Source organism: Camelus dromedarius, unplaced genomic scaffold (assembly GCF_036321535.1).
Source record: "Camelus dromedarius isolate mCamDro1 unplaced genomic scaffold, mCamDro1.pat HAP1_SCAFFOLD_114, whole genome shotgun sequence".
Classification (NCBI taxonomy): domain Eukaryota; kingdom Metazoa; phylum Chordata; class Mammalia; order Artiodactyla; family Camelidae; genus Camelus; species Camelus dromedarius.
Window position 1 is genome coordinate 8,115,283 of NW_026989787.1, and position 22,945 is coordinate 8,138,227.

At 37.3% G+C, this 22,945-nt stretch overlaps 1 long non-coding RNA gene across 12 annotated transcripts in view; it reads right to left on the reverse strand.

The window, feature by feature from the left end:
- LOC135320753 (uncharacterized) overlaps window positions 1-22,945 on the reverse strand; it is a 47,884-nt gene that overhangs the window by 3,957 nt on the left and 20,982 nt on the right. For 8 of the 12 annotated variants that reach the window (XR_010380055.1, XR_010380045.1, XR_010380053.1 and 5 more), the window contains one exon: window positions 16,564-17,121. This is a non-coding gene — a long non-coding RNA (uncharacterized LOC135320753). Of the gene's footprint in view, window positions 1-3,343; window positions 6,259-8,207; window positions 8,309-16,563; window positions 17,122-20,843; window positions 20,998-22,945 lie in introns of those variants that run through there. The other 4 variants (XR_010380052.1, XR_010380048.1, XR_010380050.1 and 1 more) reach the window with 4 other exon arrangements.

Here is a 22,945-nt window from a genome sequence, read left to right on the forward strand (position 1 = left end):
AATTATATTTTGAGATTTTTGGAGAAATCTCCATACTATTTTCCACAGTGGCTGCATGAATTTACTTTCCTACCAAGAGCCCACCAAGGGTTCCTTTTATCCACATCATTGCCAATATTTGTTGCTTGTGTTCTTTTGATGACAGCCATTCTGACCAGCAAATACACTACAATTTATTTACCCATTCATACGTTAGTGGATAACTAGATTGTTTCCATTTTTTTGTACTGTTTTGAATAATGCTATTATAAATATTGGTGTACAACTATATATTTGAGTTCTTACTTTCAGTTCTTTTGAGATATATAACTAGAAGTTGAACTGTTGAATCAAATGGTAATTTTACGTTTAATTTTCTGAGGAATAGTTATACTGTTTTCTACATTAGCTGTTCAATTTGTTCCTACCAATGATGTACAGGATTCTCAATTTCTCTACATCCTTACCAAAATTTGTTTTCTGTTTCTAAAGAAATGGCAAACATATTAATGTGTGTGAAATGTATCTCATTTCCTTAATGAATAATGATGATGAGCACCTTTTCAGGTACTTATTGGCCAATTATCTTTGTTATTTGGGGAAGGTGTCTTCAAGTCCTTGACTATTTTGAAATGAGCTCTTTGTTTTTGTTTTTGTTGTTGCTGAGTTAAAGGGTTCTTTATATATTCTGTATATTAATTTCTTATCAAATGTATGATTTGTAAACATTTTCTCCCATCCTGTGAGCTACCCTTTATTCTTTTAATATTGTCCTTTGATATGCACAAAAGTTTTAAATTTTTTTAAAAACCAATTTATCTATTTTTTCATTTGTTGTCTACAAACACCTTTGGTGTATATCCAAGAAATCACTGCCAAACCCAATAGAATGAAGAGTTTCCACTACGTTTTCTTCTAAGAGATTTTGTTTAGCTTTTACATTTAGATCTTTGTTCTATTTTGAGTAAATTTTGAATATGGAGGAAGGTAAGGGTATAACTTCATCCTTTTGCATGTGAATATTGAATTTCCTCAGTATCACTTGTTGAAAATATTGTGCTTTTCCCACTGAATTGTCTTGACACCTTTACCAAATCATTTGACCGCATATGAGAAGATTTATTTACTGTATTCGTCTATATGTCTATTTGGATTACAATAGTTTGTACTAAGTTTTGAAATCAGGAAGTATGATATCTCCAACTTTGTTCTTCTGTTTCAAGATTTTTTATTTGTTTATTTGGAATCTCTTGAAATTCCCTATGAATTTTAGAACTTTTTATTTTCTGGAAAAAATATTGGAATTTTGATAAGAATTGCATGAGATCTGTAGAATCTGTTGAGTAGTACTGACAGCTTAACAATATTAAAACTTCCCACCTATGAACATGGATGTCTATTTCTTTATGTCTTCTTTAATGTCTTTTGGCAATGTTTTCAGTATGCAAATCATTCTTCTTCTAGGCTAAATTTATTTTTAATTAATCACTTTGATCCTATTTTAAATGGGATTGCTTTCTTAATTTTTTGAATTGTCATGTTAGTGTATTGAAATGCAACTGATTTTTAATTGTTGATTTTGTATCCTCCAAATTTGCTGAATTCGTTTATTTTTTCTATTTTTTGGTGAAATCTTTGATATTTCTATATTTAATATCTTGTCGTGTGTTGAGAGAATTTATTTCTTCATTTCCAAATTTAAATCTCTTTATTTCTTTCCCTTGTTTTATTACACTGGCTAGTACCTCTAATACTATGTTAAATAGAGGAGGGAAAAATGGGCATTACTGTCTTTTTTGTTATCTTAGGGGAGAAGATTTCAGTCTTTCATCATTGAGTAGGATGTAGCTGTGGATTTTTCATGCATGGTTTTTATCATGTTGAGGAAGTTTTCTTCTATTCCTAATTTTTTAGTATTTTTTTAACAGAAAAATTATTAAATTTGATTAAAGGATTTTTGTGAATCAATTGGATGACCATTTTTTTTCTTTGCTCTCTTAATGTGGTATATTATATTGATTGATTTTTCTATTTGGAATCTACAGGATGTAATCAACATTTATAGAATACCAAAAACATCAGAATACATATTTTCCTGAAGCTAACATGAAACATTCACCAAGATAGACCTCATTATGTATCATTAAACACACCTTAAAAATTGAAAGGAACAGAAATGTTATAATGTATGTCTCAGACTAGAGTGAAATTAAACTAGAAATCAACAATGGAAAGATAGCTGGAAAGTCCTAAAATACCTGGATAGTAAACAACACACTTCTACGTTAAAATAGGTCAAATAAGTCTCAAGAGGGATTTTAAAATGTATTCAATGAAATAAAAATAAAAATACAACTCATCAAAATTTGCAAAATGCAGTGAAAGTTGAAGGAGACTTGTAAGATATTTTGTCATGATATATAATCTTATGGAGACCATAAACTCAATTTTGGGAAGGGGAATAGGAAGACACAAAGCAGCAGTTCCCAGGAAGGGAAATGATCCTAAAATTAAATTCATAAATGGTTTCCAAGCAAAGAACAAATCCAGGGTGTTGCCAGAAAAGAAAAGAAAAAAGATGGAGGGGTCAAATATGAAATGAAGGACATGACTGAAGATTCTTTTACTTAAACCTCAGAATCATTATGGTTGCATCCTTGGAGTATGACATAATCAGAAAAAGACTCTCTGAGGAGATACAGTATGTATCATAGATGCTCTCAAACAATTGGGCTTCTGGAAAGTTTAAGGGAGTTTTTCCTCAGACTTCTCAGCAAAAACCCTATGTAGAAATAGGGCTACATTGAAAAGATTTGTGGGTTCAGCATTGTTGAGCCTTGATGAAGCTCACCTCAGAAGGCTTAGACCAAATTGGAGGGTATTTGTGCTAATGAAGAGCTACAGGGGAACCTGTTGATCCTGCCCTGGCACTCCCATGCATGACTATACTTTCATACATTTTTCCTTACCACTTTATTCTCTTATCTATTTTTACCCTTTGTTTTTCTTTCTTTTCTCATTTCTTCACCCCTTTTTGGACAGTTTTGTGTAAGTAATGGACAGAGGACAGGCCTTGGAGTCAGAGAGCTTGCATCTGAGACTAAGCTCTAGAACCAAGCTAAGTGACCTAGAATATGTTAAGTCTAATCTCTTCACTTGCATAAATGTAGGAATAATATCTAATTTACTGTGTGATCATGAGGATTAGAGATAGTAAGTGTAATTCCTTAAAGGTAGAAAGTGTCCAAGAAGAGTGGCTGTTATATTGTTTTTATTACTGTTGCTACAATTTTGTTTATGTGGTTGATTTGGATTCTTGGAGCAGCTGTTAGTAAACTATACACTGAGTTTCTTTACTCTACATACTCTTTAATATGAATATTTTTATGAGGTTGATTTTGATAGCTGATATTGAACTCTCTTAGTCTCTTTACAGCAGAGTATCCATCCCAAGATGCTTTGAGTGCTGGCTTCTAGAAATGCTTACATGATCTCCCTTGAGAAATGCCTGGGAAATTGCATCCTCCTATGTCTCCAGTTCTCTAAAGATTTCTTCTCAGAGGATTCAAGCAACAAATCATCTACAGGAATTGCCATCTTATGCTTTGCTTCTAACATACTAACATTAGAAAATTATTTTTTAATTTTTATTTTTAATACTACAAATATATCTTAGGCCTTCCACTAGCAACCAAAGATACAGCAAGCCCTCAGTTAAAGAGAATGCTAATCTATACTGTATCAGTTTCCCCTTCCTGGCTCCACTTCTGGCACGATGGTGTGCAACTCAGAATCAATCCTCAAAAAAACTGATGAAAACTATTTTTAAAACACATTTAAAAATAGTTGGCCTTATGAGCATACACAAATGGAAATGCCGCTACAGATATACAGCAAATGAAGACACATTTACTAAAGAATATTTACTAAAGCTCCATAAAATGATGAGTCTTTAGTATTTGAAGATCCACACTTTTCCCCTCTCCACTCATTGAGCTGGGAACTCCACCCAGACTTGTACAACCGAGAACACAAGTTTTTGACTCCCCCCAGGTCCTGGTTGGAGGGTTGTCTTCCTGGGAAGGACATGACATTAGCATTTCTCATACTGCCCCTAGATACTTGTTGCTGAGGCAAAGTTCTGTACTACTGCAGCCAACAGGTGGGGGCCCCATTCTTCCACCATGTTTCCTCTCATGAGACAAAGGTTCTACCTTGGGCATGGTAGGACATTGAGGTCCCAATTGCTATTGACTCAGCTCATAGGACAGGGGCTTGTGCCAAGGGAGACAAGCCAAGGACACCTGGGGCTCTTGCCCATATATCCACTGAGCACTTACTTCTTCAAACTGGGCTGTCACTTAGAATTGACCTATTGTTCCTTACTCCAGCACCAGAGTTGTGGCTCAGAGATTTTCCCTGGGAGGAAAGGCAGACCATAGAACAGAGAGCTCAAATTATCTCCCCAAAGGAGCCAACTTTATTTGCAACAGCATATGAAGTTCAAATCTAAGTGTGCTTTCAAAAACAGTAGAAGTGTTGGTGAGAGGCAATGGGGAGGAGACTGATAAATTCATTGAAGATACAGGCTAAATGATAAGCCAACTAGTTGCTGGAGAAAAATAAGAAACCAGCTGCAAGAACTAGAGTCTGAATAAATTTCAAACTTTGACCATCAGGAACTGTCCCTTCATAGCAGCCTTAATTTGACTGGATTAGGGTGTAAATAATTTATTCTCCAGGGCATTGTTATGAACAATAGAGCTTTTAACCAGCAGTTAGTGGAGTTTCATAGGTTAGTGTGGTCAGGTAACTAGACAAACACTGCCTAAGTCCTGCTAAAACCTTGTTATCCCAAAGTGGCTGGGCATGTCCAAGGATGAATCCCTGAGGAAAAACATCAGAGGCTTTACCCTGTGTCTGTTTAGGGGATAGAGGAGGAAGAGAAGGGAATGGACAACACTAAAATAATCCAGTTAGTCTTTAAACAAGTAAACAAGCTAACAACAATGACAAGCACTGACAGAGGGGAGAGATGAAGCCAGTAACCAAAGTTGCTGCAATATCTAAAATGTTCATTTTCCAAAAAATATGAGACATGCAAAATAAGCAGGAAATTATGGCCTAGATACCAGAAGAATAGCAGGCAATAAAGCCACCTGCAGGAGAGACCTGATGTGAGAAAAGAAGCCATTATAAATATGTTCAAAGAAACAAAGAAAACCATGATTTTAGAAGTAAAGCATGAAGACAGTGTCACATCACATAGAGAACATTAATAAAGAGACAGAAATTATTAAAAATAACCAAATGGAAATTTTGGAACTGAAAGGAGCAATAACTGAAATTTAAAAATTCACTAGATGGAATCAATAATACACTTAAACGGGCAGAAAGTAAAAGTACTTAAGAATAGATCAATAGAAATTATGCAATCCAAGAACAGAGTGAAAAAAGAATGAAGGAAAAATGAGCAAAGTCTCAGAGAAATGTGGGACACTAATGTATACAAACAGACATGTAAAGGCAGCACCAGAAGAACAGAGAAGTAAAGGAGCAGAAAAATATTTGAAAAATTAGTGGCTAAAAAATTCCCATTTCCTAAAAAATTTAAATCTATATATCCAGGAGGTTCAACAAACTGCAAGTAGGATAAACTCAAAAAGACCCATGAATAGACACATAGTAAAAATGCCAAAGAAAATCTTGAAGGCAGCAAGAGAAAAATGACATCTTGCTTAAGAAAACTCGTATAAGATTAACAGTTGACTTATCATCAGAAACAATAGAGGGCTGAAGGCAATAGGATAACCTATTCTCAGCCCTCAAATTTTAAAAGCTCTTAATCAAGAATCATATATCCAGCAAAATTATCATTTAAAAGTGAAGATGAAATAAAAAGACATTTGGAAAACAAAATCTGAAAGAATCTGCTGCCAATAGACCTACCTTACAAGACATGCTAAAGTTAGTTCTTCAGGCTGAAAGCAAGTGACCCAAGACAGTAATTTGAATACACACACACACAAAACAAAGAACACTGATAAATGTAATTATGCAATTATAAAGGAGTATAATTGCCTATTTCTTATCCTTTCTTATCTTGTTTAAAAATCATTAAGCAGTATACATTTAATTGTATCTGTGGGCATATAACATACAGAAATGTAATATATTTTCCAATAGCAGGGCAAAGAGGTTGGTGAGAACAAACCAACATTGGGTTAAGAATTGACTCCTGATGTTTCACTTGAATCCAAAGGAACAAATGCATAGAACCTGAAATGGAAAGAAGGCTAATATGAGAAAAATTATACATATAACATAAAAATTGTGTTCTACACTGGAAACTGACACAACACTGGAAACTGACTATAACTCAATTTAAAAAAAAAGAAAAATTATACGTATAAACTTGCTCTCTTTTCTCCTCTCAGCTTCTTTAAAAGACATAAAATTACATAAAGGAATAATAATTATAATGATGTACTGTCGGGCTTATAACATGCATAGAGATAATACCTATGACAAGAATACCACAGTAAGAAAGAAAAGAGAGTAGAGCTATATGGGAATGCTGTTTCTACATTCTCTGAAATTGCTGGTGTAATTGTGAAACTGTTTTTGATAAGAAATATATGGTAAGGCCTAAAGCAATCACTAAGTAAATAACTAAAAATATATAGCAAGAAAATCATTAAAGAAGTTAAAAAGTAATGTTAGAAAATATTCAATTAATGAAAAAGAAAACAGCAATGCCAAAAAAAGACTTGTGGTGTAGAGAAAATAATAACTTAAATGAGAAATGTAAATCCTATTGTTTTGCTTAGTTTTGTTTTTATGAACTCTGGATACAAGTCCCTTATCAGATATATTATTTGTGAATATTTTCTACCATTTTGTGGGTTGTCTTTTCATTTTCTTAACATTACTTTTTCAATTAATGCTATGTCTCTCTCTCTCTTTTTTTTTTTTTTTTACTTAAAATGAATCAGAGCAAACACAACATGTGTACAAATCTATAGATAAAGCTGCTCTGGAAAAAAATGCATAAATACATGGCAAAGAAATGAGACTTGGCATTTTAATGCTGATCATGCCATCCTCAGTGCCATAACACCAAATCTGTGCTTGCAACACAGTAAACTATGTGTATCTGCTATACCCTACTTCTCAAATCCAGGACTTATGAACTCAAATCAGAATTTGCCATCAAAAACTCAAACTTGAATTCCTGTACTAGGAATGTCTCCAGTAGAGAGCACTAATGTTTTTTGAATATTCGGTGTAAGTAGCTTTAATTGAGATAAGGCCTAGGAAGGAGTTACAACCATTTCCCATTCCCATATATCTGGGTACACAAGACATAGGCATTTATTCCATATCTATTAACAGTTTACAGAGCACCCACTGTCCCCAGACACCACATTACGCCTTGGGATCCTGAGGAGGAAAAGATACACTCTTACCCTCAAGGAATTTGGCCTAGTGAAGAAGACTGTCTCAATCCCCTAATAACATCTCCTTGCATCAATCAAGGAAAGCATTTAATAATCATGCACTTTCCTATCACAAACTACATACATATATGTAGAAAAGCACATGGACTGTAAGCATTTGAAAACAGTAGGTTCAGGAGGGCCTTAGAGAAAATCTAGTCAAAGTCTCTCATTTTATACCTGGAAACTTTAAACCCAGAGTGGATAAGTGACTTACCCACTATCACGACAAGAGCTAAGATTAATATGGCACTTCCTATATGCCTAGAACTGCTCTAACAGTATTGTTTATTTAATCTTCACACAACTCATTTTTGAAATAGAAAACTAAGGCACAGAGAAATTAATTAACAACAAAAATCAAACAGGTCACAAGGGCAAAGTCAGGATTTGAATCTAAGTAGTCTTGCTCCAGAATCCATACTTTTAGTCACCATGCTATATTTAAGTAGCTATGTCTAAAGGCAGTCATGATTTTCTGACTCATGTTTTTACACTGTCTTGTTATTTTATACTGTCAGGGCTTCCAGCATCTCTAGAACCCATTGGTCAAAAATTATCAAAGAAATCTCAAGATATTATGGTACTTCAAAGTCACAAGATCCTCGATTTGGGGAAAATGGCTCAATTCAACGTGGATGTATATGTTACCAGAAGGTGAAGATGAAGACATGCACGGACATGAGAAACATAATAAGTAATCTTGTAATAAGTATTCTTTTATCTTACTTTGACAAATGTTGCCACTTGTGTCTCATTTCCTTGTCTTCCTGAATCACTTCCATGTACTCCTTCTCACTTCCAAATCCCAGTCTTTAAGTGTGTTGATTCTTCAATCAAATAAGAACATGTTAATGTAGACAGAGCTAGGGATTAAATCTTGAGAGGACCCTGCACTATACAAGATAGAGAAAATGTGCATTTCAGAAGCCTCAGACTTCACTTCACCCATTCATTTATTATCTAACAAATATTTATTGGGTGCCTGCCATATGCACAACAATGCACTGGGTTCTGGGGATGTGCTAGTCTATGTGATGGATGTGACCTTTACCCTCCTGAGGTCCACAGTCTTACAGCATTCCTCCAGAGTAAGTTAGGGATCAATAGTTAAGCACTGGTCAATTCTCAACCCGTTGGGCCTCTGAATGATGCCTGAGCTACAGGAGGATGAACAGAATGACTCAGCAAGACTGGGGACTGCTAAGAGATGCTGTCACTCTCAGGTGTGCAGACTACAGAGGAGAGAGCATGTTATTTTGAAATGACAGTAATACACTGTTTGACTGATATGCATGAACTATAAAATAGTTTATAAATAGAAATTATTTGCATTATGATTATGTTTTGTCAGAATGCACACATCTTTTTTTGTGTGTTTGTGTCCTTGAGGACCCTGAAGAACAAAATTTTGTATCTGATTATTGAATTGGTTAAGTAAATTAAGCAAATCCAGGCATTTTATTTGATAATCAAGTTCACTCAAAGATGAAGGTAAAATTATAAAATTTACACCCACTTACATATTTGTTTCATCCTTTAGTATGCTTCCCCCCCTCATTTTTACTTGTAATCAATCTGTCTGTAACTCCCCCAGTTACACAGAGGCCTTTACCAGACACAAAAAGCTATTCTGCTCACAAAAACAACAGGCTTCCTTAAGCCTTAAGTTTTTTTTTTTTTAATTTGCCCTTTAGGTCTCAATTTCTCTGAGAAATCTGGGAAGTCCTCTCCACTTTAGCCCACTCTTTCATCTACCAATGTAAGACCCAACTATATTTGCCCTTCAATTTTGTAATGAGATAAAGGACGCCTGATTTATTATCATACTGCTCTTTTTCATAAGGTGACCTGGTTACATTCAGCTATTATAAAGCATATTTGAGTCATAGGCTCTGAACCATGTCAATATCCTGTACTAGGAGATTTTAATCAGCCCTGAATTTGCTCATATATCCAGCTACATATTGGCCTCTATTTTTTTTTAAACTATAAGTTTCTTGAGGGCACATGTTTATTTGTTTTTAAATCCTCCAAAAACAATTTGGTGGAGAGACTGAATTGGAGATAAAGAAGTTAGCAGAGATAAATTAGTAGAATAAGTGGATAACTGGAAGGTGTGCCTGCATTTGGATACATAGCATTCAGGAGACAAAGACAAAGAGAACTGTGGTGTAGGGACACACTGGGGTTTGTTTAGTTAGTCCCCACTGATTTATCATGTCCAGCCTAACGGTCCCTGGAGGAATGCTTGGAGACTTGTGGACCCCAGGAGGGCAAAGGCCACATCCATCAAATGGACCAATGTATCCTCAGAAACCAGTCCAGTGTTTTGCACACAGTAGGCATAGAATAAACATTTGTTGGATGATAAATGAGTGGTAAGATGAAACGAAGTCTGAGATATCTGGAACATGAAATATTCCTATCTTCTTTTCTGATATAGTCCAGGATAGTTACATTAAACACATAGAAAACAGAAACTCCTGCCTAGACTGTTAGTGGCTTGCCCCAGATCTCACTGCCTGAAGAGCCACCAGCAGAAGCCAAGATACCAATTCTCATACACTTTCTGACTCATATCTTTTCCTCTATTTCTAAAATGTTCTGAATCTTGTTCTTTTACAATTTATATTGATTCTTAAAAATTCTTAACAAACTATATATATGTGTGTATATATACATACATACACACACACACACATACATATGCATACATATCATGTCCTAGTCTTAGAGAATCAGTTAAGATTAGAATTGAAGTTCAGTATTAAATGTGTATTACAATTAACAGATAGCCTAATATTAGGCCAAGAAACACATATGCACAAATACATACACGCACAGTCATTGAGGAAAAAAAGATGGGAGGGGCATGGAATCAAGGCCTAGCTGGTATTAGACCTGGGTTACTTCAAATCAAAGAAATGAAAAAGTTGACTATGAGGAACCTCAGAAACCAGCTGTTTTCACAGTATCAGGAAAACTTTTGCCCAGATTTCAACATGGTCCAGGGAACACAGATTGAATTCTTACAGGGATCCCAGCAAGCACTGTCTCAGTCACTAGCAGAACCCATCAGGGCTTTTTTTATATCACTTCACAGGAGGTAAGGAGCACTAACTCTGCTTTAATTCTAAGCTTTCAGCCTGGCTTCACTTGCAAATATTTTCTTAGAAGTCTTCATTTTATGGATGGGAAAGAGACAATAGTCAATAACTGGCTGGCTCCTGTGTGGCAGATTCCAATATGGGACCCAGATGACAGTACATATTCTTTAAATGGGATGCATGGGAAACTTTCAAAGAAATAATTAGACATCTTCCCAGAAGACGGATTAGCTGGAGATGGCGGGCATCCTGCTGCAGGAAATCGTGTTTTTCCCTTGAAGGAGAGCCTGGAAGATCACCTTCCTAACACTTGTCATAAAAGGAAGGGATGTCATATAGTTAAGACAGAGGGTCAATCAGCATAGTGGGCTGAGAACACAGAGTAATTGGTCGTGAATATTTAAGACTGGGACCATGATAAGGGATCAGCTCACACAGAAGTGCACAGCTGGCCTTGCACAATTACAGTTTCTAGTCAAGCTACCTTATTCCAAAAACACTTGCAATGTCGACCTCAACCTGTCCTTGGACTTCTCACCACTGAGCTCATTCTCAGGGGTCACTCTCAGAATTTCTCCCAGGCCCGAGGAGAGCTCACATTAAAACTCTGCAAACAGAAGATTGAAAAGTTCAGGAAACATGGTGAAGTCTTTGATCAAAAATAAATAAAAATTCTTCATCAATGACAATATGCTCAATCATACACAGTTGAAACAGCAGGATGACTTTCTGAGAATGCAAAGCCATCAATGCCTTCTCACTTTTGTTCTTTTCTTCTGACCTGATGTCTCAGTAGGACTAACAAACTTGAACCCTGGTGTTGAGAAAATATTCCAAAGTAGTATTTCAATTGAGCACTGTAAAGCTAGCCAAACTTTCCCAGACCCATGTTCCTATGCTCCTCCTTCAACCCTGCATGGCCCACCAACCTCTCCTCCCCTTTCAGGTGCTGCATGCTTCCCCTGTAGATTACATACCTCTGAGAAAAGGAATAATGATTCCTGTTTACCTTCGTATTCTGCCTCACCTCTCCAGAACTCCAGTGCTTTCTTTTATACACTGTAGAATTTCAATGTTTTAATTAATTGAAAGAAATAGAGAATTTTCCATTATCAGAAATAATTTTATAATACAGTATTGGAAAATAACTGTTAATACTGGATAATATTCTGTCTTCCATTAATCATAAAAATTTTCTCATGACACAGAGAAATCTGAACTCTTATCAAGGCAGCCACATGGAGCAGAGATGATGACACTCAGAGTCTCTCTTTTTTTAATTTTTTTTTTATTTTTTGGTTTGGTTTGGGTTTTATTGTTTTGTTTTGTTTTTCAGGGAATCAACTCATAAAGGCCCTGCCAAACCTAGGAGTGAGTTGATTGCTCCATGTAGGTCATGCAGTTCAATAACACAATTTGTAGTGACCCTTTCATTTCTGTTATTTGTGACTCTGCTTGTGCCATTGGGCAGAGGAACCGGCCACACTGCTGCTCACAGTCATCTCCTTTATCATATGAATGTGAGGAGCCTACCACTAGATATGTCCCCAAACCAATGGGATGCTGTAGAAAACAGAGTATTTCTATGTCTTTTTCTTCTGGATTTTCTCAGGTTACCAGAAAGAGATTGACTGAGCCCTGAGGGTGGATTGGTCATTTTTAAGACAATATTTGGGGCAAATAAGGCAAACATATAGAATTTAGGTCTTTCTAAATTTTACTTCTCTTTCATGGGTCTCTTTCTGATTATTATCACCTGCACTGATCCATCTCTTCATGTAAGTACTACTTGGTTGTTTTATATGTGTTCACCTAAGTTCTGAGCTGCTTCAGGTCAGAAACCAATATTGATGCTTTTTGATATTGTTCTTGATATCTAGCATACTGATGGGCACAGAATGAGTGCTTAATAATTATGATGAGACTTCTAAACACAATTTTACACTTTGACAAATTTGGCTGTGGAAATAGTGACTGAGTCTTTTAGAATTTTCTATGAACAGAATAATAAATGCATATAGGAAATTTATAAAATATAGATGGGAAATAAAATACAGCAGCATCTTTCAGAGACACAGCTTCTCTTTCCTTTCTCTTTCCAGATCCATGCAGGTGACAGATCTTTCTCTGTCCAACTCTGATGGAGAATATATTCTTTACTGTCCAGTAGCATATTCCCTTTGATTGTCTCTTAGGTATGCAGAATTGTGAGCATATTCGAACTTTCCTTCTTTCCTTCTGTCAAATTCTTTTCAGCAGTTTTACACACACACACACCCTTCCCGCACCACCAATCTTTTGCAGATTATAATCAGGAGTTCTTCAGGCTTCTGCCTAAGAGGGTGGACTTTGCAAACTTGTGGGCCTGGGTTTGAACCTTACATGATCACTTTGGATAAGTTTCTGGATTAGTTAAAATTAGCTGCCAGTTACAGAGACTGCAAAGAACAGTGGCATAAACAAAGTGATGTTTGTTTCTCTTTCACATTAAAAAAATTTCTAGAGAGACAATCCAGAACTGGTATTATGATTTCACAAATCTCCTGAGGCTTAGGCTGGTTCCCCTTTTTAGGTTTGCTAAACATCAGATGAGGTCTTCAATCTCATAGCCCTAGATGGAGCTTTATCCATCACATGCAATGTAGAAATGAGGAAGGAAGGAAGGGAAGGAGACAGAGGAAGGCAAGCATCTATGATCTCTTAAGGAAATTTCCCAGAGGCTGTCATACACTTCCTGTTACATTTCATTGACCAGAATTTAGTATTGTGACCTCACTAAGCTGGAATAGAGACTGGGGAATGTTGTCCTTATTCCAGACAATACTCAGCTGAAATGTGGGCGGTTCACAACCTTAGAAAGAAAGGGGTAAAGGAGCATCGGAGTAGCCAAATACCAGTTACTCTATACCACTTTTTTCTTGACTGTTATTACCCACCTCACAGGAGTCTTAGGATTAAAATAAATGTTACTATGAAAGCATCTAATACAGTATCTAGCATAAAACAAGCTTTCGGTTAATGTTAGTTAATATCTCTCCTTATTCCTTTTTTGTGGATTTTCTCATTTCCCTGATACCCCATCATTGGCATCCAAATTCTATTTTAAATACTTGCCCCAGTTGATGGTACTAAGCTGTAGTCTTGTACCTTTTCATAAGAGGGAGCAACAAATACATTATTAATCAATGTCAGCATTAATTTTTTAGCTTAAAGTTTGGCTTAAATTTAAGACATAGCTCTTGGAATCAAATAGACCTAGATGTGAATCCTGGCTCTGCCGCTTAGTCAGTGTCTAACCCCAGCCTCTTGCTCCCTCCATTTCCTCATCTGTGACCTGGGGTAAGATTCAGATATGAGGATTAAATGAAAATAATAGAGAGAGAGCGCCTGACAAAGTAAGTGGTAGTTTTTCTTATCTTTTTAAATTTGGCCTAATCTGGGTGAACCTTTTTGAAAATGAACTCTTATTCCATTAAAAAAAAAAAAGTTTTAAAATTGGTCATCTCCATACATATACAAATGAGTGTTGTTAAATTGTTAGTCAAACCTTTTGATAATTGTCTCCAAAATCAGTTTAAACCCAAATAGCAGCAAAGTCTTTCTTGTGTTTTTTTTTAAAGAAAAAACAGCATAGCTGAGCCTTAACCTTATTTAGCTTTGATTTGAATGATTTTTGGCAGATCCACTCTTAGAAGCAGAAACATTTCCACCAATGAGTATATTTCATAGCATCTTTCCCCCAGTGGCTAGTTGTTAAGCCCCTACTGTGTCCCAGAAGCTGTGCTAGTTTCTGGGGACATATTGGTAAGCAGAAATGCACATGGTCCCTGCTGCTGTGGAAGTCGCAGTTACTGAGGGAGACAGGTGAATCAATCACTGAAAATAAATGAAAAATTGCCATTATTAAAGTTGTTAGGAAGGAGACATACCGGTGCTGTGAAACTATGTGCGAACATCTTATGATCCAAGGTTAAATGGTGATTTTAGGAACAAAAAATTGACCAGTCAGTTGAAGTAAAGAGATGTTATGAGCATATGGTTTGAAATGAGCTCAGACACAAGGTGAGCCTGCCCTTGGCATGGACCAAAACATGCCACAGTCTCCAGCACCACTCCAAAGAATGCATTTCATGGTTTGGGGCTGTATTTAAAATAAGTGCCAGTGATATATAACTTCTCAATGTGATACTCTGAAAGGGGCTACATAACTTAGGAATAATCTAATTATTTCATAATGTATTCATGCTATATTGATAAATATTAAATTCACATACTTTTTTTTGATACACCAAGCAGAGATATCTGAGAAAATTGGCTGTAAAGTAGGATCTTTTCAGAGAGGGTCAGAGTGTTGATCTGCATTTCCTGTAGTGAGAATGAATTTGAAGCCATTTGGCTGAATGGGGTGGCATAAGAAACACTGTTGGCAGAAGAATAGGTAGCCCACAAAGTAGCAGTGGAGGATGACCACAGGATGAGTGGTGTGAGCAGTGTGTTCCAGAGAGCAGGCAGGACTGTGCTTGGGATGGCCCATCTCAGAGCCAGCAGGCAGCCCCAATGTCCCATCTCTCCAAGGCATTCCAGGTTCACATAGACAAGAACCCAGCTTGGCACCTTGGCAGTGGGGTACCATTTCTCCTTGTCCTGTCCAGCTGAGCTAACGGGGCATCCTTTGGGGAAAATGTTGCCTCTCTGGTCTCTTTTAGGGGTTTGGAAGTTGGCTGGGAGGCTCTGTTCCCATGTAACATGTAAGGGCATGACTGAGCCTCGGGGGAAGAGCTGCCTGACATTGGACTGTAGGTGGTTTCTTGTTCTGAGCTGATAAATTTAAGATGAATTCCATTCATCTAAAGAATTTTAAGTTCATCTTTGTAGGCAAACCTAAATGAGTTTTAGTTAAATGAGGTACCAAAATAGGCAACTGAGCAAGGGCTTGTCTTCCAAAAGCATTTGTGAGTCATGATGCAGTTTCTAGAGGCATAGTTTTGTGCACAGTGGGCAGGTTCCCAGCCCTCCCCAAGAGTATTTGTGCTAGGTATTTACCCTAAGGCGTCACAAGCCTTTCACTTTCACCTTCCCAGGAATGCCATTGGAACTAGGAATTTCCCCAGCTCTTCAATTGCTCTGTAATTGGAATTCCTCCCTCAGGGTGCAGCAAACTTGTTTCGACCTCAGGGACTTCTCAATTGCTGTTCTCTGCCTAGAAAATTCTTCCCCTAAGAATCTGAATGACTGCTTCCTTCTCAATGGAAGGTCAGCTCCAGAGTGACCTCAGGGATACTTTCCCTAATATCTAGATAAAGTACCACTGCCTGCTACCATCATAGTCCTTCAGACCTGGGTTCATTGCTTGCTGACTTGTTCATATTCTGTTCCCCCCAACACAAACACAAGAATATAAGTTCTGTGAAAGCATGGTTCTTGTCTCCCTTGTTTACCTGTTCTTAAGCCTGGTAGAGAGTAAACTTCCCAACCTGCTGCATGTGATAGTAGGCAAAAAGTTTACCCCTTTGGACATAAAATAGGGATAACATCACCTGTGCTTCCTGCCTCATAGAAAAACTGAGGACCTGGAGTTAGGGTGCCGAAGATACTTTCTCTCCCAGAAACTTGTGACTAATTATTTGATTCCATATATATATATATATATATATATATATATATATATTGCAAATATCAATACCATTTACCCAATTACATAACCCCAAAAGTCTTAGAACACATTTTGTGCTTGTCTTTGCTTTGCTCCCCACTAAACTACTCCTTAAACAATAGTAATCAGTTTGTCCAGAGGCCATATCCTTAAGGTCCCTCCCTTCAGCACCCTTCCTTCACAGCTTCTTGATTGCCTTGAGTCTTTCCAGGACCACTGATAATTGTCTTCCAACCAGCAGTTCAGTTTGTATTCTTTCCCCTCTTCCACCTCCCAAATTTGTCATCCACACTGTAGGAAAATAATTGTTGTGGAAGGCAAATTCCACACCAATACTGCTTAGTTTAATAATCATGTAATGACTTGCTTTGCCACAGGATCATGTCCAAATACCTTGAAGAACCATGTAAGGCAGTCTTCCTCTGTGTGCTTCTGCAACTCTCCAGCTTCACCACTTGCCCTTCTGTCATTTCTAAATCATCAGTGCACACAACATGGACAGAATGTGCACAGTCAAGTGCCATATGCACCAACCATCCCAAACTGTTTGCAGTGCAGAGAGGAAGGATTCCAGGTGGCTTCACTCCCCTCTATCTGTGGTGTTCACATTGCCTTGTCAAACACCTGCCCATCTTTTAAGAGTCAGTTCAAGTGTACCTATTCTTAAAGAACATTCCAAACACTTGCCCTCTGCCCACCACTTCCAAGAGCTCCTCATTTCTTCCTCTGCACTGCCTCTGAGCCTTGTAATATGCCTATTATAATACCCATGCCAGAGATCATCTCTGCCTCCTCCTCAGTGCTCCTTCATGGTCAAGTTATTTGATTCATCTCCTGAGCTTCCTGGGCCAGGCATTATACTTGGCATGTTAATCAGTATCTGGAAAAGAACAAAACAACCAAATTCAGTGTACTTATTATCTAGTAGAGGGCTTCATTCAATAACATACTTTTGACTGATATTTGAAAAATTGAAAGATCTCCTTGAAGGTTAGAGTTAGGAAGAAGGGATATTGTATTTATGCTGTTAATAGATATCAGTTGAATGGCCAAAATATTTTGTCAATGAGCTAGTGTTAACTGAACATTTACTGTGTTCAGAGTTCTGGATGTGGCCAATTGCAGGGGATGCTTGAAATAGCTTTTGGACATTTCTGAAATGACTCTGGCTTTATCATTTCACTGGGTCAAAATGTTAAATGGTCAGCACAGGTTCTCAGCTTCCAGGCAGTTTAGAACATAGTGCCTGAATGTTTTTTCATCCACTACCCTCTTAAAGGATTTTGAAACACTGTGTCCTTTCCTCATCCATTTAAAAAGATAATATGTAAAAATTTTACCTTGACTTTAAATCATTATAAAAGATGGTGCTTCTTACATTATAAATATTGATTTACAAAAACCACTCTTTTTAATGTACACAATGGAAGCTAAATTAAATACCAAAGTGATTTTGTATCTACCATGTCATCCATATAAAAAAAAAAAAAAACACATTATAAACAAACTGTTCTAGAAAAGCCAGGAATTTTACATAGTTGTTTCCCTTGCAGAACTCATTTCATTCCTCTTCTATAAAACTTAATCCCCATATAACATTCTTGTGTTTGATATATTTTCTTGATTACAAGTGCATTCTTAGCTCACTCTCATCCATGTACACTCACCCCTTGGCTCAGGACACCTGCTGGACATTGGTTGAACATCAATTTCACCTTTTCTGTCTCTTACTTCAAGAGACAGAAAAGGTCCTCACAAAATTGGGAAGGAGGAAATAGAAAAGTAGAAAAGGAAATCAGTGCAGGACCTGACTTTTGGTAAGGGAGCCAAAAAGGGGAAAACACTCTTTTACTGGGACACACACAGAGAGATCAGTTGGGATTGAAGGAGATCCAATGAGGGTGAGAGGAGTGAACAGCAGATGCCTGGCTGACAGAACTGAAAGAAACCAGCACAAAACATCCCTGTAATCAATCCCCAGACCTTGACTTGAGCTGTTGATGCTGAGCTAGGAATGTCTGCTGAAGCTGAGGGAGAGGGCTGAGGCTGATGGCACAGACTGAGTCTCATGGGGTTGGAGTGTGTTGTTTTCTGTGATTGGTAGTGTCTATGAAACAGAACTGCCTGGGACCTGAATTCAAAAAGCAACATTGCTGATGCACATGGTGTGGATTATCTAGTTATCTCATGGACATATTCACTATCTCTGCAGGTCCAGGGCCCAATTTGGCATTTTTGCAATAGAAGAGAAGCACGGTTCTATCAGAATAATCATAATTTTGGTCTGAGAGACCCAGGGGAAGTTCGGGTTGAAATCAGAATCCATGGCCAAAGAACCTGCATATTTCATTGGCACAACTGTGATTTTTATTGGGTCCAAGGCAGAGGGTGTGGATATGCTCTGTGGTTGTCTTGGTGGTCCCATGCCACAAGGAAGAGAGAGCCAAGAGCAGAGATCTGGGTGCACAGAAGGGGAAGTTGAAGCCTTTCCATCAGCCTTGTCTACCACATGCAAATGTAACAATAGGGATGGCACTGACCTGGTACTTCACTGAGGACCCAGCTGGGGGACTGAAGGATCATTACAGGAGGCCCTAGTGCATGACATCTTTAGATTTGTTTCCACTGGTGTTTCTGTGTAGAATTTGGACATTCCCATGGCAATAGAAAGGGCAAAGGAACTGTTATGAGTGTGTATTGGAAACATTCCAACACCACATACCACAGCCTGCACCCCAGAAATGGTTTGGAAGTCTCAATTCCAATAAAAGTAGAAACCCTAGCCACTCTCCAATCTGTGATAAACACCTAATCAAAATGAGGCTCTGTTAAACAACAAAAGTACATTGTGTTCACCACAACAAAAACCACATTGACAATCATAGAAATAACAGGCAATGCACTCACAAGAATGACATGGCACCACACCATACCAAAAACAGTTCTCACAGCAATATCATGGAAATGTGCGCAGCCAACATAGGAAATCTTCCACTTAAAAAAAGCCCTTCAAGTCTACAACAGATAACTGACAATCTTTAACCCATAAAGATAGAGAGCTATAATAAAATGAAAAAGAAGAACAATTCCCAGACCCAACCTCCAACACACTTGGAAACTGAACAAAAAATAAATTAAAAAAAAGGCAGCATGTGAACATCCTTATCTACAGAACAGACTGAAATAAAAATTAGATTATGACTACTTCTTAAAAAAAAGTTTTAGTTTTCTAAAATGTCTGAATTTTCAAAGCCACATTTTATATTCTCCACCACCTTTTTCTTGTCAATGAGCCTGAGTAAGGTGTTCACTCAGTGACCAAAAAGATCTCAGGTGTTGTCAGCAGGAACTAAAGCAAGCCTCCTCCTACTTGCTTCATCAAAAGAAAATCGACCTATAGTTCCTGCCACTGAGCCAAGAAAACAGGCAGTGAAAACACATTCAGTGTTGTTAATCATCAGAGAAATGCAAATTAAAACCACAGTGAGATATTACCTCGTGTCTACCAGGATGGCTATCATCAAAAAGACCACAAAACCACAAACATTCAGCAACAATGTGGAGAAAATTGAACCCATATACACTGTTGGTGTATAGTTTATACAGAGACTAGTGTGTGAGAGCTGAGTCCTGGAGGCCTGTGATTTATCCAGGAGGTCAAGTCATTGCAGGCAGCATGTGCTGCTTGAAGCCAGTTTTCAGCCCTGGCTGTCCATGCGCATCAGTCTCCTCAGGAGCTGAGTCCCCCAAAATCACAAACCCCCACCCAGAGATTCTGATATAATTGGCCCAGGCATCCTGATTTGAAAAGCTTCCCAATTGATTCAATGTGTAGTCACATTGAGAGACACTGTGAGCAACTAGTTCACTCTGGGTTTAGTCAGTATAATTTATACACCCAAACTAGGAAAAGAAGGAACAATAGAAATGCAAACTATTACAACCACAGTGGAAAACAGGATGGTGGCTTCTCAAAAAACTAAAAATAGAACTAATATATGATCTAGCAATTCCACTTCTGGGTATTCATCCAAAGAAAATGAAAACATTAACCTAAAAATATATATGAACCCCAATGTTCATGGTAACCTTATTTACAATTGCCAAGATATGGAAGCAAACTAAGTGTCCATCAACAGATGACTGGATAAAGAAGTTGTGGTATATATAAAATGGAATATTACTGAGCCATAAAAAAGAATGAAATGTTGCCATCTGCAACAATATAGATGGACTTGGGGAGTATTATGCTGAGTGAAATAAGTCAGACAGAAAAAACAAATACTGTAGAATATCACTTATATATGAACTCTGAAAAAGAAAACTAGTGAACATAACAACAACAACAACAACAACAACAAAAAACAGACTCACAGGTATGGAGAACAAACTAATGGGTATCCATGGAGACAGGGAAGAGGGGAGGGCAAGACTGGGATAGGGAATTAAGAGGTACAAACTACTACTTATACAATAAATAAGCCACAAGGATATTTTATACAGCACAGGGAATATAGCTGATAACTTATAATAACTATAAATGGAGTATAACCTTTAAAAACTGCAACCTGGAACTTATATAATATTGTACATCAACCCTACCTCAATTAGAAAAACGTCGAAGACCAGTTTGCCCCATGTGACCGAGGTCCCTCCAGTTTTGCCTCCTTTTCCTATCTGTAGGGCTCAGTGTCATCATCTGTTAAATAAGGTACTCAGGCTAGAAGGCCAGCTCTACTTCAAGAATCCTGTAAATCTATTGAAAGCAAACTAAATGATCAAATGAGAAAACTCAATCCCAGCATGAGCAATCCTTACTGCTGGCAGAAGTTCCATCTCCACCATGATGAAATGAGGACTAGATAGTGCACACTTGTTCCTTGCTTTCATAGACAGGAAGACACAGCTGATGTTATGTGAGATTTAAGAAGTAGGGAGAACAAGCCACATACTGCACTAAACTTAATACTCTCATCTGCCTTTGCTTTCCCTTCCTTGCACACTTACTGGAGGTGAGATGTGTTTAATTAAGGTTATATACCAGTAAAAACCAAATTATTATTTGCTTTTACCCATCAAATTTGTCTATATAGAAAATGTTTTCAAATAATAAAAATAACATTTATTAACCATAAAATTTCAAATAATTTTAAAACACAAAGAGTAGAAAGTAAGAGTTATCCATCTCTTGCCCAGATATATTTTATTTCCTTTAAGGAGTTTAACACATATCATTCAATACCTTTTCTTATATGTATATATATACATAAAGTATATTTTAAATAAAATGTATTAATACTATGTGTAAATTTTACAACTTTCTTTTTCACTTGACAATATATACTGTAGACATCTTTTCATTTGAATTTACATTGCTTTACCTCATTCTTTTTAAAGGCTGAATAGTATTCTACTGTCCAGATGAAATAAACTGTATTAAGCCCTCCCTACTGAGCCTGGTCCTCTCCCCCCTAAGGTGCAGGCCCCTGCATCTGTGAAGGGGAGACGTGGTCTTGGGGGAAGAGCAGGATGTGCAGACAGAGGTGAGCAGGCAGGGAAGCAGGGCCAGCTGACTGCCACTTTCTGCCCCTCCCCTCTGGCTTTCAGCAACACTTCCTTCATCCTACAGTTACATGAACTGCCTTTTTCTCCTTTCAAGTTTCAAAATTCCCTGCACTCAAAGAATTTTGGAGAAACATTACATGAACATTTTCTGATTGTTCATTTCAGATTCCTCCTTCTCTCTGACAATAACACATCTGGCACTAATCTAAATACTCATGAAGCAAGACCAGCAAACTCACAGAAAGCAAGAGGGGAAGGACCCCCTTGATCTTTCAGTCAACATGGAGGGTTAAAATTGTCCAATTTAAAAATACAGCTGGGCAGATAAGAATAAGAGATACTAGAATATTTAAATCAAATACTTCTGGCTAACTGAGTTATATTGCCAAGCATTTAAGTCACCCTCACTCCAAGAAAAATATTTTACCAGGAATCAGGCCCTTAACAAATCCTATAAAACAGAAGTCAAATAGGACTATCTGCAGACTGATGGTAAGGGTCTATTATTCTCAGAATGCTGGGCCTTTAATTTCAGAATGAAATCCAAGCATGTTACCCAAGCAGCTTATACCTTTTATAGCAGATGGTGGACATCAATGGGACAGTTCTGTGTTACTTTGTCAACAACATCTGAGATGGATTGCATAAAATCCAGGTTGGTGAACAGAATTTTGTACAGATATAAAAGAAACAATACACATTTCTCTCAACAACTTTTTTAAAATGTAACTTTAACAAATACAGAATTCATTATGCCTTTTAAACCATCACATTGGAATGAATGTGTCAAATTAATACAAGTGACTCTGTGCATGGAGTGATAGTGATATGTCCCTTCAAGAGATGAAATGTGTGGGTTTAGAGAGGGAAAGGAAATCAAACAGTAACGAAGACAGACCAGCCCTGCATTAGAATACACAGTGACTCAAACTTTATACAAGATTGTAAAAAGCAAGTGCTCAGTGTATGTGGCATGTAATGAAAAATATTGTAGATAATGAGCATGTGATGTATAGACACTAATGTCATGAAAAGTTAGCCAGGATATAAGAAAAAACCTAGTCAGTGACTCACACTGTAAATCTGAGCTAGAAGACTGGGAATGGGGAATGGTGGTGCCTTCTAGGTGAAACAATCAA